Raw genomic sequence first — 11,967 nt, 5'->3', positions numbered from 1 at the left:
GAAAGGCCTCAGGAACTTCTTTTTTTTCTGAATTTCTTTGTCAGGGAGAATTCCCTTCAGTCAGGGAAAAGAAGGATGGGACAAGTTCTGACACGAGGAAATGAGCTCAAAGAGGGGAGAAGAGTTTATGGGTTTACCCAGCTCAGTGGTTCTGTGTGCCGGCTGCATCTGAGTATCATCTCAGGGCCTTCCAACTCTTGATCCCTGATCCAACTCTCTGATCCCAGAACCACAGAGATTCTGATTCGGTGGGCCCTGGGAATTTGATGGCTCTTGAGTCTGCAGGCACACTACAATCACCTGAAGCAACACCCTGCCATGCTCCTCCCCCGAGATGCTGATCGGGTCCGCCTGTGAAGGGACCCATGCTCTGCTAGTGTTGAGCCCGTGCTTCTGATGATTCAGGTGACTCTAAGGTGCAGCTAGGGTTGAAATCCAGTGACCCAGATGCTCTAAATTAGTTCAAGTGACCTAACCCCGATGAGCTCCAGAGTGCTAAAAACACTTGCAAATGAAATCGCTGAACTCCTTCCATCATCTTTAAGGAACTGTGAAGAAGATGTTGGAAGAATATTTGGGGTGGTTTTGGAAAGACTCGAGATGGGCAAATAGGATTCCAATTTTCAAAAAAGTCCCCTGCCCCCAAAAAAGTGCTCTCATCTGTGTTTCTGACAACTTGGCATTAAGCCCAGGCAATATTTCTTTTAATTAAAATACAGTTTATGAATAGCAATCCATATGAGCTTGCACAGGTTCAACAAGAGACACATCAAACTAACTGTATTCCTTATTTCAACAGCAGTACCTAACTTCTAAATAAGGGACAGGTAATGAATAAATTCATTAAAGAAAGGTACAGTAGTCCTCCTTATCCACAGGGCAATGTTCCAAGGCTCCCAGGGACACCCAATACTGTGGATAGTCCTAAATCCTATATATGCTATGTTTTTTCCTATACATCCACACCTATGATAAAAAGTAATTTATAAATAGGTGCAATAGAAGGTTAACATATCTAATAATTAAATAGAACAATTATAACAATATACCATAATACAAGTTATGTGCATGTGGGGCTCTCTCCTTCTCAAAATATCTTCCTGTACGGTACTCACCCTTGTGATGATGAGAGCTGACAAAATGCCTGTGTGATGAGATGAAGTGAAGTGAATGAATGATGTAGGCTTTGTGATGTAGAGTTAGGTTGTTGTTGACCTGACAATATGTCATTAGGAGGGTCCTCTGCTTCTGGACGATAGTTGACTGCCAGTAACTGAAACTACAAAAAGCCAATTCTCAGGTAAGTGGGGACTACTATATGTGGCAAAACTGTGTGTGTGTTTGTGTGTGTCTGTGTTAAGGTTCAGAGCCAAGATCTATACTTCTCAAATATTATTATGCAGTGATTCCCCTGAGCGTCTTGTTAAAATGCAGATTCTGGTTTCTGTAGATCTGGAGTGGGGCCTGAGAATCTGCCTTTCAATGAGCTCCCCAGTGTTGCACTAGCCCCCATGCCGCACTTTGAGTAGCAAGAATGTAGACTGCATAACAGTAGTGAGGTGCACGAGTAAGCAACTGAACAACTATATGAAAAGAAGATTGGGGCACCTGCGTGGCTCAGTCGGTTGAGCATCCATCCAACTCTTGGTTTCAGCCCAGGTCACAGTCTCAGGGTTGTGGGATCAAGCCCCCGTGTTGGGCTCCCCACTCAGTGCAGAATCCACTTGGGTTTCTCTCCCTCTGCTCCTACCCCCTGTTTGTACCCTCTTGTGTTCTCTCTCTTTCTCTCAAATAAATGTCTAAAAAAAAAAAAAGATTCATCAATGGGCGAGTGTCATTCTGGAGAAAGGTTTCTGCAGTTGGGATATTGTTTTAAGAATATTAATAGTGGCTTAGACATTTCCTGGCTACTTATCAAATTTTCAGATGACATAGGAGAGCTGGTTGGCATGCAACTGGAAGAGCTGATGACAGAATCAGCATCCAAATAGCTTTCAACAGGGCATTCTTCTCTGACCCAACAAGAAGAGATGGTTCATGTCACAGTCTTTTAAAGTCTGCTTTCCAACTAGCCACATTACTAACTAGATGAGTGGACTTGGGTAAGTCAGTTAACCTCTTGGACTCCTCCTCTGTTAAAATGAATGGGATTGTTGGCTCGAATTCTGGTAATGGCATGTGAAAGGAAACATACTCAAATTAGTTTAAAGGAAAAAAAAAAAAAAGACATGTATTGGCTTCTTTGGGCACAGTTACATCCAGGAGGCCAAACTATATTATCAAGGTACTTTCTCTTTCTCCCTGACTCTGTTCTTTTTTTTTTTTTTTTTTTAAGATTTTATTTATTTATTTGACAGAGATCATGAGTTGACAGAGAGGTAGGTGGGGGGGGGGGGGGGAAAGGGGGGGGGGGGGGGGGGGGGGCAGGCGGGAAGCAGGCTCCCTGCTGAGCAGAGGCTTGATCCCAGGACACTGAGATCATGACCTGAGCTGTAGGCAGAGGCTTAACCCACTGAGCCACCCAGGCAGCCCTCTCTCCCATTCTGTTCTATAGGACCTCTCGGTCCTCAGGTTGCCCGTAGGCTTTGTCAGGCCATGGGAAGAGGGCCCCTGGCAACCTCAGGGCTTGCTAGTTCAACAAGTTCTAGCCATCATAGAAAGACTCTAGAGAGTCCTCTGGGGATCACAGATCTACTTCTGCACCAACAACTGAGGCCAGGCAGATGGTGGACTAGAACTGATCCAGCTGTCAGCGGCCTAAGTCTGGAAAAGTGTGAGGAAGGAAGTTTCCTGAGAGAGGGACAGCGGGGCAGTATCCCTGTGGGTCTACTTGGACTTTCTACCCATCCTTATCAGTCTGTCATTTCATCCACTCAGCTCATGGAGTTTCTACAGGCAGTATTTCCCACCTGGAGTCCACCAGAAATACAGGAGACTTTGGCCATGGTAATTTTGAAAGTCTAGTAGATCTTGCTACAATGGCCCCAAGAAAGGACTCATGAAGCATTTTATGGGGTGCTTTTGGAGACCATTAAATAAAATGGTTGTGTCATAAAGCAGTTGGGAGTTTATCAGTTGAATAAAAATATAAGAGGGCCATTTCAATGAGCCAGCTGGTAGAAGTCTTATTAAAATGAGCACTAGGAGCCAATACTAGCAGTGAGACAAAATATGAACAAAGATCTTAATAGACTTCCATACGGTGGTTCCCAGGGCAACCTACCAGGAAAAGGCACAGAGCTATTACTTTGGAAGAGCTACAGCGCAAATGAGCATGTCAAAGGCTGTCTTGAAGCTGTCATTGTGCCTGTTTTCCAGCAGGGACTTCCATCCCGCCAACAGGGCAGTCGGGGCAGTGGGCGCTTTCTCTGGCTTATACCCACAGCTGCAGGAAGGTAACTTGACAAGGTACAGCCTACGACATCAGATTTCAGAAGCCCTGGGCCTTTGCCCTGACTGAGGTATTTAAGATGTGGAGAAAACCTTTCATTCACTCCCTAGAGGTAATTTTAAAGAGCACTCATCACCGGGAAAGGTAACACAGGGATGGGCCAAGATCCTATCATATAAATAAGCTTTGCTCAGACACGTTCTGAATGTCTAAAGGTGAGAGGGGGAGAAAGGGGGAAGAGGTTAATGGGACCGAAAGTGAACTTTGAATCCCTGACACTTCAGCCTGGGGTCCGTTCTTAGGAGAAGTGGTTCCCTGCATAAAAAATATGTCTGGGAAAAGATTACTGTGGCCTAGTTTAAAAGGGAAAAAAAAAAAGGTATAGAAGAAATACTGCTTTCAAGTACTTAGAAGAAATCTTTTAATGGGATCCATCCATAGAAAATAAAGATTTTCTGAGAAGTGGGGCCACAGTAATATCTTCTGTTCCAGGGTCTAGTTTCAGGTTACTGAAAGGAGATGGTGGGATGATCAGAGCACCATATTCAAGGAACACTTGGAAGGAAAGATGGAGCTAGGTTTGTGGTGGGTGAGGCAAGGGGGGTTGCCTTCTTTTGAGTCATCTTTGTGGCCTATTGCACTTTCACATGATAAACAAAATCTCAGAAATCTTCCCTTTAATTTCACTTATTGTTCTTCTAATGCCATTCATGAGGCAAAGCAATCCATCTAATTAAGTGTACTTGTATACGCAGGTGTTCCCATTAGAGAAATAAAAATCAATGGCAGATTGTGCTAATTTTCACAGCCAACAATATTGGCCCACATTATTGGACTGTCATTATAGTTAGTTTGCTGTCTGTTTATCTGTCGCTGACTTTTTTTTTTAATGATTGCATCAAGTGTAATTATCAAGTAATCTTCAGGGCCTAGAAAGGAGCTTCATTCAACTCCTCAGTAATAACAGTCATTACTGTACTCTCTAAAAACAATTGGCTAGTTACTTGCAGCTTCCAAAGAGCTCCCCAATCCAGAAAACTGCAAATTACATAGTAATGATTATTGAGGTTCTGTGGTAACTCCAGTCATAATTTCAATGTAATTGGTAGAGCACAAATAACTATGAATTATGCCATATATACAACCTATTTACAGGGAACTCACAGTTATGTGCGGTGTGCATAATAAAGCAAAACTTAAACTGAGTGTTAATTTTAATAAAAATCACTTTTATACCTCATTTTCATTTGAATGGATACCATCTGTTTTTAAGGTGCTAGCAGGGAGCAAGGAAAAAAAATGAACTTTGAACATACAATTACTCGGTGTTTCTATCTTTTCGAATTTCATGCCGAAAGCCCATGGGTGAAACCAGAGACTTTGACACAGATTATTCTTCACCGCAGGGGGTTATCAAAGGCATTAATAGGCATTAATTAAGAATATGGAGTTATTTTTCCCAAGCATATGGAGAAAGCTTTTGGATTTCAGTTTGGTGTCAGATTTGTGGTCATTTTCTAATTTTAGGAATGTCTAGCAGCAAACTCTCAAGCCAGGGTTCGATTACAAGTGATAACCCCAAGAAACACCAGTGAGGGAGTGGAGATGCAAGGTTGGGAGGTGAAGGAAGCCAGTAATAAGGGCATGTATTACTACTGTGGGCAGCTGGTGGTTGATGCTCATGGGGCATCTGAAGACGACATGAGGGACATACCTCTGTCTCAACCAGAGGGCAAGGAAGTTGTATTATATCTACCCACATGCCATCATCTGGAAATGGCTGAGGGATGCTTCAGGGGCATTTATACTCTAGGCTTGCTTTGAGAGTGAACAGAGTGGATAAGCGGCCAAGGGTGCTTCCTCAGACAGATAATCACATTCTCCAAAGTGCCCCTAACATATGTGGCAGGCTTTCAGCTGAAGATCTGGAGTAACAGAGGAGTGACATCTAAATGAACATATTCATTCTAAATGAACATTTAAACCGAATAGTAAACATCGCTATTCATCAGCATCCTTGCTATCCCTCCCCTCACCATTTGCTATGGGTTGAACTATGTCCCCCCCACCCAAAATATGTCGGAATCCTAATTTCCAGTACCTCAGAATGTAATCTAATTTAAAGATGATGTCTATACAGAAGAAATCAAGTTAAAATGAGGTCACCAGGATAAGTCCTAATCTAATGTGACACAATCCTTATAAGAAAGGAGACCTCTGGACACAGAAACAGACGTGTGGAGGGAAGATGATAAGAAGAGACACAGGCAGAAGACAGCCATCTGTAAGCCAGAGAGATAGGCCTGAAACAGATCCTTCCCTCAGAGCCTTGGGCAGGAACCAACTCTGCCTACATCTTGATCTTGAACTTTGAGCCTCTAGAACTGGGAGACAACACACTTCTGTTGTTCAAGCCCCTCAGTTTGTCGTACTTTGTTACAGCAGTCCTAAGAAACCAATGCTCCGTTGTACCAGATACCTACTCCACCAAGACTTTTCTTTTTCTGTCCTGTATTCCCACTATCATGCTCTTTTGCAGAACAGGAAAAAATTCAAAATCTGATTTTACCGTGAAGCTATGAATGCTCTTTAATTCTTTCTCATCAAGGTTAATCTTCAAGGAGCCTAGATGTTCATGACCAATCCCATTCATTAGGCTTTCTTTAAAAAAAAAAAAAAAAAAAGAGTAATTCTTTCTCTAACACTTAACTTGTTAAACTGCCTGGCCTACCAGGATAAAGACCACATTTTCCAGCTCTCTTGAATCTAGATTTGGCTGTAGGACTATGTTCTGGCCACTGGACTATAAAACACAAGTACCTTAGGTGATTTCCAGGAACCATTCAAGGAAAATGACAGGAGGTATGAACCCTTTATCCTCTTCTTTGTCCTGTCTTGTTGGTTGTACACAGATAGTTAGACATGGGAGCGTCACTGGGGCTCAGGAAGAAGGCACTCCTTGGGTATGGAGGCCATGCTGTCTAAAACAGGATAGAAGGAGCCTTGATCCCTGAGATCTTTATGGAGCAAGCCACAATACTCACCCTGGGATTCTGATTTTTGGACTTTTACATTAAAAAAAACAAAACAAAACAAAAAACTTCTTTTTAAATCTGCTATCTCCCTCTCCCATTCACAACTCAACCCAATCCTAACATATATTCTTTTAGCTACAGCCCCATCACAAATTGGAAAATTCCTTTAGTGTTTGCTAGCTGAAATTATCCAAGGGAAAGATCTTTCTAGCCTCATTTTTTTAATGCTTACAGCTGAGATGGCTGCCTTCCACCAGAGGTTTTGTTCCCTTTCCAGTGTAGAGTTGTGCTTGGGAAGTAGTTGTACGCTTTAGGAATACAGTCAGCCTCACCTGTAGGTGAAACTGTGTATCTCATTTCTGAACCAAAGTTCTTCAGAAGCACCTTTTCTCAGATCTCCATCCTCTCTTTCTCCGTTAGCCAGCTGGAAGAGAATTCTAAGGCCATAAGGACTAGTGGAGTAATTATATGGAAGGAGACTGGGATCCTGAATTGCCATGTAGAAAGCTACTTGCCAAATATGTTAAATTATAAGGTGAAAAAGAAATAAGCATTCTTTGTGTAAACACCTGAAATTGAGAGCTTTATCTGTTTCAGGAATTAACATTACCCTAATACAAGGCAAATCTTAATGTCAGGGTCCCCCTCTCTGACTGGATTGGCTGCCTGTGGTCAACTGTCTAACTGTTCAGTAATTTCTGGTTCCCCTCCCTGAGAAAGGATTATATTCCCCATCATCCTGATCCCAGGCTTGGCCATGTGACTTGTGTTAGCCAGTGGAATCTGAGTAGAAGTGAAAATCTCAATTTCCATATAGAAGCCTTCAAAAGCCAAAGGATGATTCATCACTGGAAAAGAAGAGGTTAACAACTGGCCTGCAACCAGTTCTCCTTCTCCTTCTGATACAAACAGGTAGTAGGCAGGATTAAAAGAAAGAAATTATTCTTTGTAAAAGAAAGAAATTATTCTTTGTAAATGTGCTAAGTAGGCCTCCTGGTGACAGATAATAGAGAATCATGCCTAGGGAATGCTTTCAGCAAGAGATTTATCTAGGTTGCTGAAGGTAAACAAATCTGAAATTTACACATTTATGGGGCATGGCCCACTGGAAAACTGTCAGTCGGCTATATAACTATTAACTGTAGATATTTCATAACCAAAACTCCCTTTTTCTAAGTGAAGCCTTCCTTAAAATGTTAAATCTGAACAAGAATGTGTTCTAGTGAGAAAGGGAGAACCACACTGGCGATCCCAAGTTTCTCATGTTTCATTTGTATCTTGGGATTGCCTGTATCTTTTGAATTATTAATACATTTTAGTACTGGATAAGATCTATGATCCCTGTGAGTCTGAATTTGACAATTCAACCTTTTGTATTATCTTGGCCATTTTGTTCCTCTGCTGTAGTGACCAGCAATCCCCAGTAGGCAGGTGCCCCTTCAACCCATCTGGAATTGAAGACATTAGAAGAGGAACCCAACCTGGCTTGTCATGGACAAGAAGCCCATGTTCATCACCCCTCTCCCCACCATAGTTTTCTAAGCCACTAATACTGAGGGTGTTACTTGTTAAGGCAACAAAACCTAACCGATCCTGACTATCTTGGGGGCCAGCATCTGTTCTCAGCCCAGTTTTTAGGTTGGAATAACGTGCTTAGATCCACACCTTCATCAGGATGTTCTAGGCAGGACAGTCCCTTAGAAGGGGCTACAGGCATGTAGGTAGAGTGATCATGTTTACTGCCTTACTGCCACTTTATTTCTGACCACTGGCCCTTCCTATAATCCTTTGCAATAGGTTGAGCAACTGTATTACTTAGGATTCTTAGGATTGTAAATGTCCAACTCAGTCCAAATAACACTGGCCCAATCTCTTATACCATACACAAAAATTAGCTGAAAATGAATTGAAGGTTTGAATGTGAGATCTGAAACCATAAAACTCCTAGAAAAAAAATATAGGCAATAAGCTCTTTTATGTAAGTCTTGGCAATGAGATTTTAGATTTGACATCAAAAGCAAAGGTGACAAAAGCAAAAACAAAGTGGGACTGCATCAAACTAAAAAGTTCCTGCTCTGCAAAGGAAACCGACAACAAAATGAAAAGGCAACCTACCAAATGGGAGAAAATATTTGCAAATCATATATTTGATAAGGGGTTAATATACAAAATATATAAATAACTCATACATCACAATAGTAAAACAAACAAACAAACAAACCACAACCAGATTAAAACTATGCAGAAGAGGGGCACCTGGGTGGCTCAGTCCGTTGAGTGTCTGACTCTTTTGATTTTAGCTCAGGTCATGATCTCAGGGTCATCAGATTGAGCCCTGCATTGGGCTCCCCACTCGGTGGGGAGTCTGCTTCTCATCTTCTCTTTCCCTCTCCCTCTGCTGCTCCCCACCACTCATGTGCTCGCTCTCTAAAATGAATAAATAAATCTTAAAAAAAAAAAAAAAGGCAGAAGACCTAAAAAGATGTTTTCCCAAAGAACAAATATAGGTGGCCAACAGGTATATAAAAAGATGCTCAGGGGGCACCTGGGTGGCTCAGTGGGTTAAAGCCTCTGCCTTTGGCTCTGGTCATGATCCCAGGGTCCTGGGATTGAGGCCCACATCGGGCTCTCTGCTCAGCGGGGAGCCTGCTCCCCCCTCTCTCTCTGCCTACTTGTGATCTCGGTCTGTCAAATAAATAAATAAAATCTTTTAAAAAGATGCTCAACATCACTCATCATGAAGGAAATGCAAAGCAAAACCATAACAAGAGATCACATGACACCTGTTGGCATGGCTATTATCAAAAAGACAAATAACAGGGGTTGGCAAGGATATAAAGAAAAGGGAAACCTCATGCACTGCTGGTGGAAATGTAAATTGGAGCAACCACTATGAAAACAAAATGGAGGTACCTAAAAAAAAAAAAAATAAATTTGACGGTATAACTACCATATGACCCAGCAATTCCAACTCCTAGATACTTATACAAAGAAAATGAAAACACTAACTCAAATGCATATACCTATATGCATTCCCATGGTCACTGCAATATTATTAACAATAGCCAGGACATGGAAGCAACCTACAACATGGAAATGTCCATCAGTGGATGAATGGATAAAGAAACTGTAGTATATATATACACAATGGAATTTTATTCAGCCATAAAAAAGAGGTAATCTTGCCATTTGCGATGACATGGATGGACCTTGAGGTCATTATGCTAAGTGAAGTCAGACAGAGAAAGATACTGTATGTGGAATCTTAAAATAAAAACAAGATCCAAGCTCATAAATAGAGCAGATTGGTGGCTGTCAGTGGCAGTGGGTCGGGAGGTGGGAAAAATGGGTAAAGAGGGTCACAAGGTATGAACTTCCAGGTATTAAATAAATCAGTCTTGGAATGTAAGGTACAGTATAGTGACTATGGTTAATAATACTGCATTGCATATTTGAAGATGGCTGAGAGAGTAAATCTTAAAAGTTCTCATCACAAGAAAAACGTTGTAACCATAAACGGTAACATGTTAACTGGACGTACTGCGTTGTCTGCAGCATATACAAATACCAAATCATGTGCTCCATCTGAAACTAACATGTTGCAATTATACCTCAACTTGAAAAAAAAATTCAGACTGAACTATTCCTTAGACTCAGACTCCTGTGGTCCCCCAAAATCTTCTCCAGGACCAGAATGCACCCGCAGTGGAATAAAATACAGAATGTTCGGAGGACAGACGGTCTCTGCCTAGAAGGAATCTCAGCACCCTATTTCTGCTAGCCGTCTTGAATAATAAGGACCTTCTAAATGTCAGACTTTGGTCTTGAGGGCCAGAATTCCAACCTGCCTTATCAGATCAGATGTCCCAGTTCCAGGCCCTCGGCTTCTTGCTGACCACCCATGGCCGAAGCCCACCCCCCCAGTCTTCTACCTCTTTGCTTCTAGACTCCTCTAAGTCCCGCAGCTGCTGAGTTCCCCAGGGGTTAACCCGGCTCACAGGGGTCCCTGGCCCTCCTGGCCACTTTCCACCCGGGTGAATTATCTGCTGCCTCTACCGCGATGTGACGGCTGCCTCGGAGGGACTAAAACACCATTCACACCCCTGCCGTTGGCAGGCGCCGCGAAGCGAGTAAGAAAGGTCAGAGTGGGGCGGGCGGCCGCTGCGGCGGGGCGGAGCCGGTGTTTGCCCACTAGGTGGCGCCCACCGAGCCTGAAGAGAGAAAGCGAGCCCGCTGACAAAGAACCACAAAGGCGGTGTTCCTTCGCTGCTCTTCCTTTCCATTTATTCCACTCACCGCCATCCCCACCCCACTGCCTCCAAACCGAAACGTAACAGTAAAACAAGGCGCCTTTCTACTTCCTCCCTGAAGGATTCCAGCTTCTCTCAGACTCCCCTGACCGCAGTAACGCAAGAAGGGGCAGCTTTTACCTCAAGTCCGCCATGATCGCCAAACTAGTTTTGCCACTGGGTGGTAACCGGAGCCCGCTCAGTGCCAGGGACCTTACCTCCTCCCATTCCTTCCTTTGAGCTGATTTTCTCCAAAGCCCACAACCAAGCTTTGCCAAGGGTTTCGTTTTCTTCTCTTTTCTTCTTTCCCCCTTTCTCTGTCTTCTTTTACGTTGGCTCCATTTTAAATTTACTTCAGAAGACAGTGCCGCGGCGGTAGAAAATGGCTGCTATCAACTGTGCATTTGCTCCCACAGAGTAAAAACTGAAGCTATGCTGATAAAACACGTTGCTATCTCGAGGTTGGACTTGTGGCCCGAGTTCTCTATAGCTTCTGATTGTCTAGAACCCATTTTCCCAGGACACCTGCACATGGAAGTAAAAATAGGGTCACAGCCTTAGGAGCAAAACCCTTTATTTTTTTATTTTTTTTTTTAAAGATTTTATTTATTTATTTGACAGAGAGAAATCACAAGTAGGCAGAGAGGCAGGCAGAGAGAGAGAGGAGGAAGCAGGCTCCCCGCTGAGCAGAGAGCCCGATGCGGGACTCGATCCCAGGACCCTGAGATCATGACCTGAGCCGAAGGCAGCAGCTTAACCCACTGAGCCACCCAGGCGCCCGGAGCAAAACCCTTTGTCCGTAGGACTACCCCCATCTGTTCTCAGAGGGCACTCCAGGCCTGCTCAGATTCTCCTTAGCTAGTTCAGAAAGCCCCAGGAGTGCAGGTGGGGGTGCTGTCCTTTGGGTATGGGGGACGTGAGGGAGGACTCCCCACTTCCTCTGGCCATGCTGGGATGCACTGCCTCCTTCCTGCTGCAGCTCTTGCTGGGAGGCAGGCCCCAGAGGCTCAGGTAGGGGTTGCCCAGCCGGGCCTGGCGTGGGATATGCTCTCCTGCATCTGCAGGCCATCTCCACTTCACTCAATCAGGGAAGAACCTGATGCCCAGGCACACCTGGAGCCATTTCCTTGATTGGGCCGCATGCAGATTCCTTGTGCTCCTTCTTTCTCATGTGTAAGGACTCAAGAAATGTACTCGAGGTTCTCTGACTTCATCTGCTGACAAATCAGTCGAGGCAGCTTCGTGCTCTTTC

The sequence above is a fragment of the Mustela nigripes genome, chromosome 3 (genome assembly GCF_022355385.1).
Source record: "Mustela nigripes isolate SB6536 chromosome 3, MUSNIG.SB6536, whole genome shotgun sequence".
Taxonomy (NCBI): Eukaryota; Metazoa; Chordata; class Mammalia; order Carnivora; family Mustelidae; genus Mustela; species Mustela nigripes.
The sequence above is the reverse complement of the archived record's forward strand: the minus strand, read 5'-3'. Positions refer to the sequence as shown.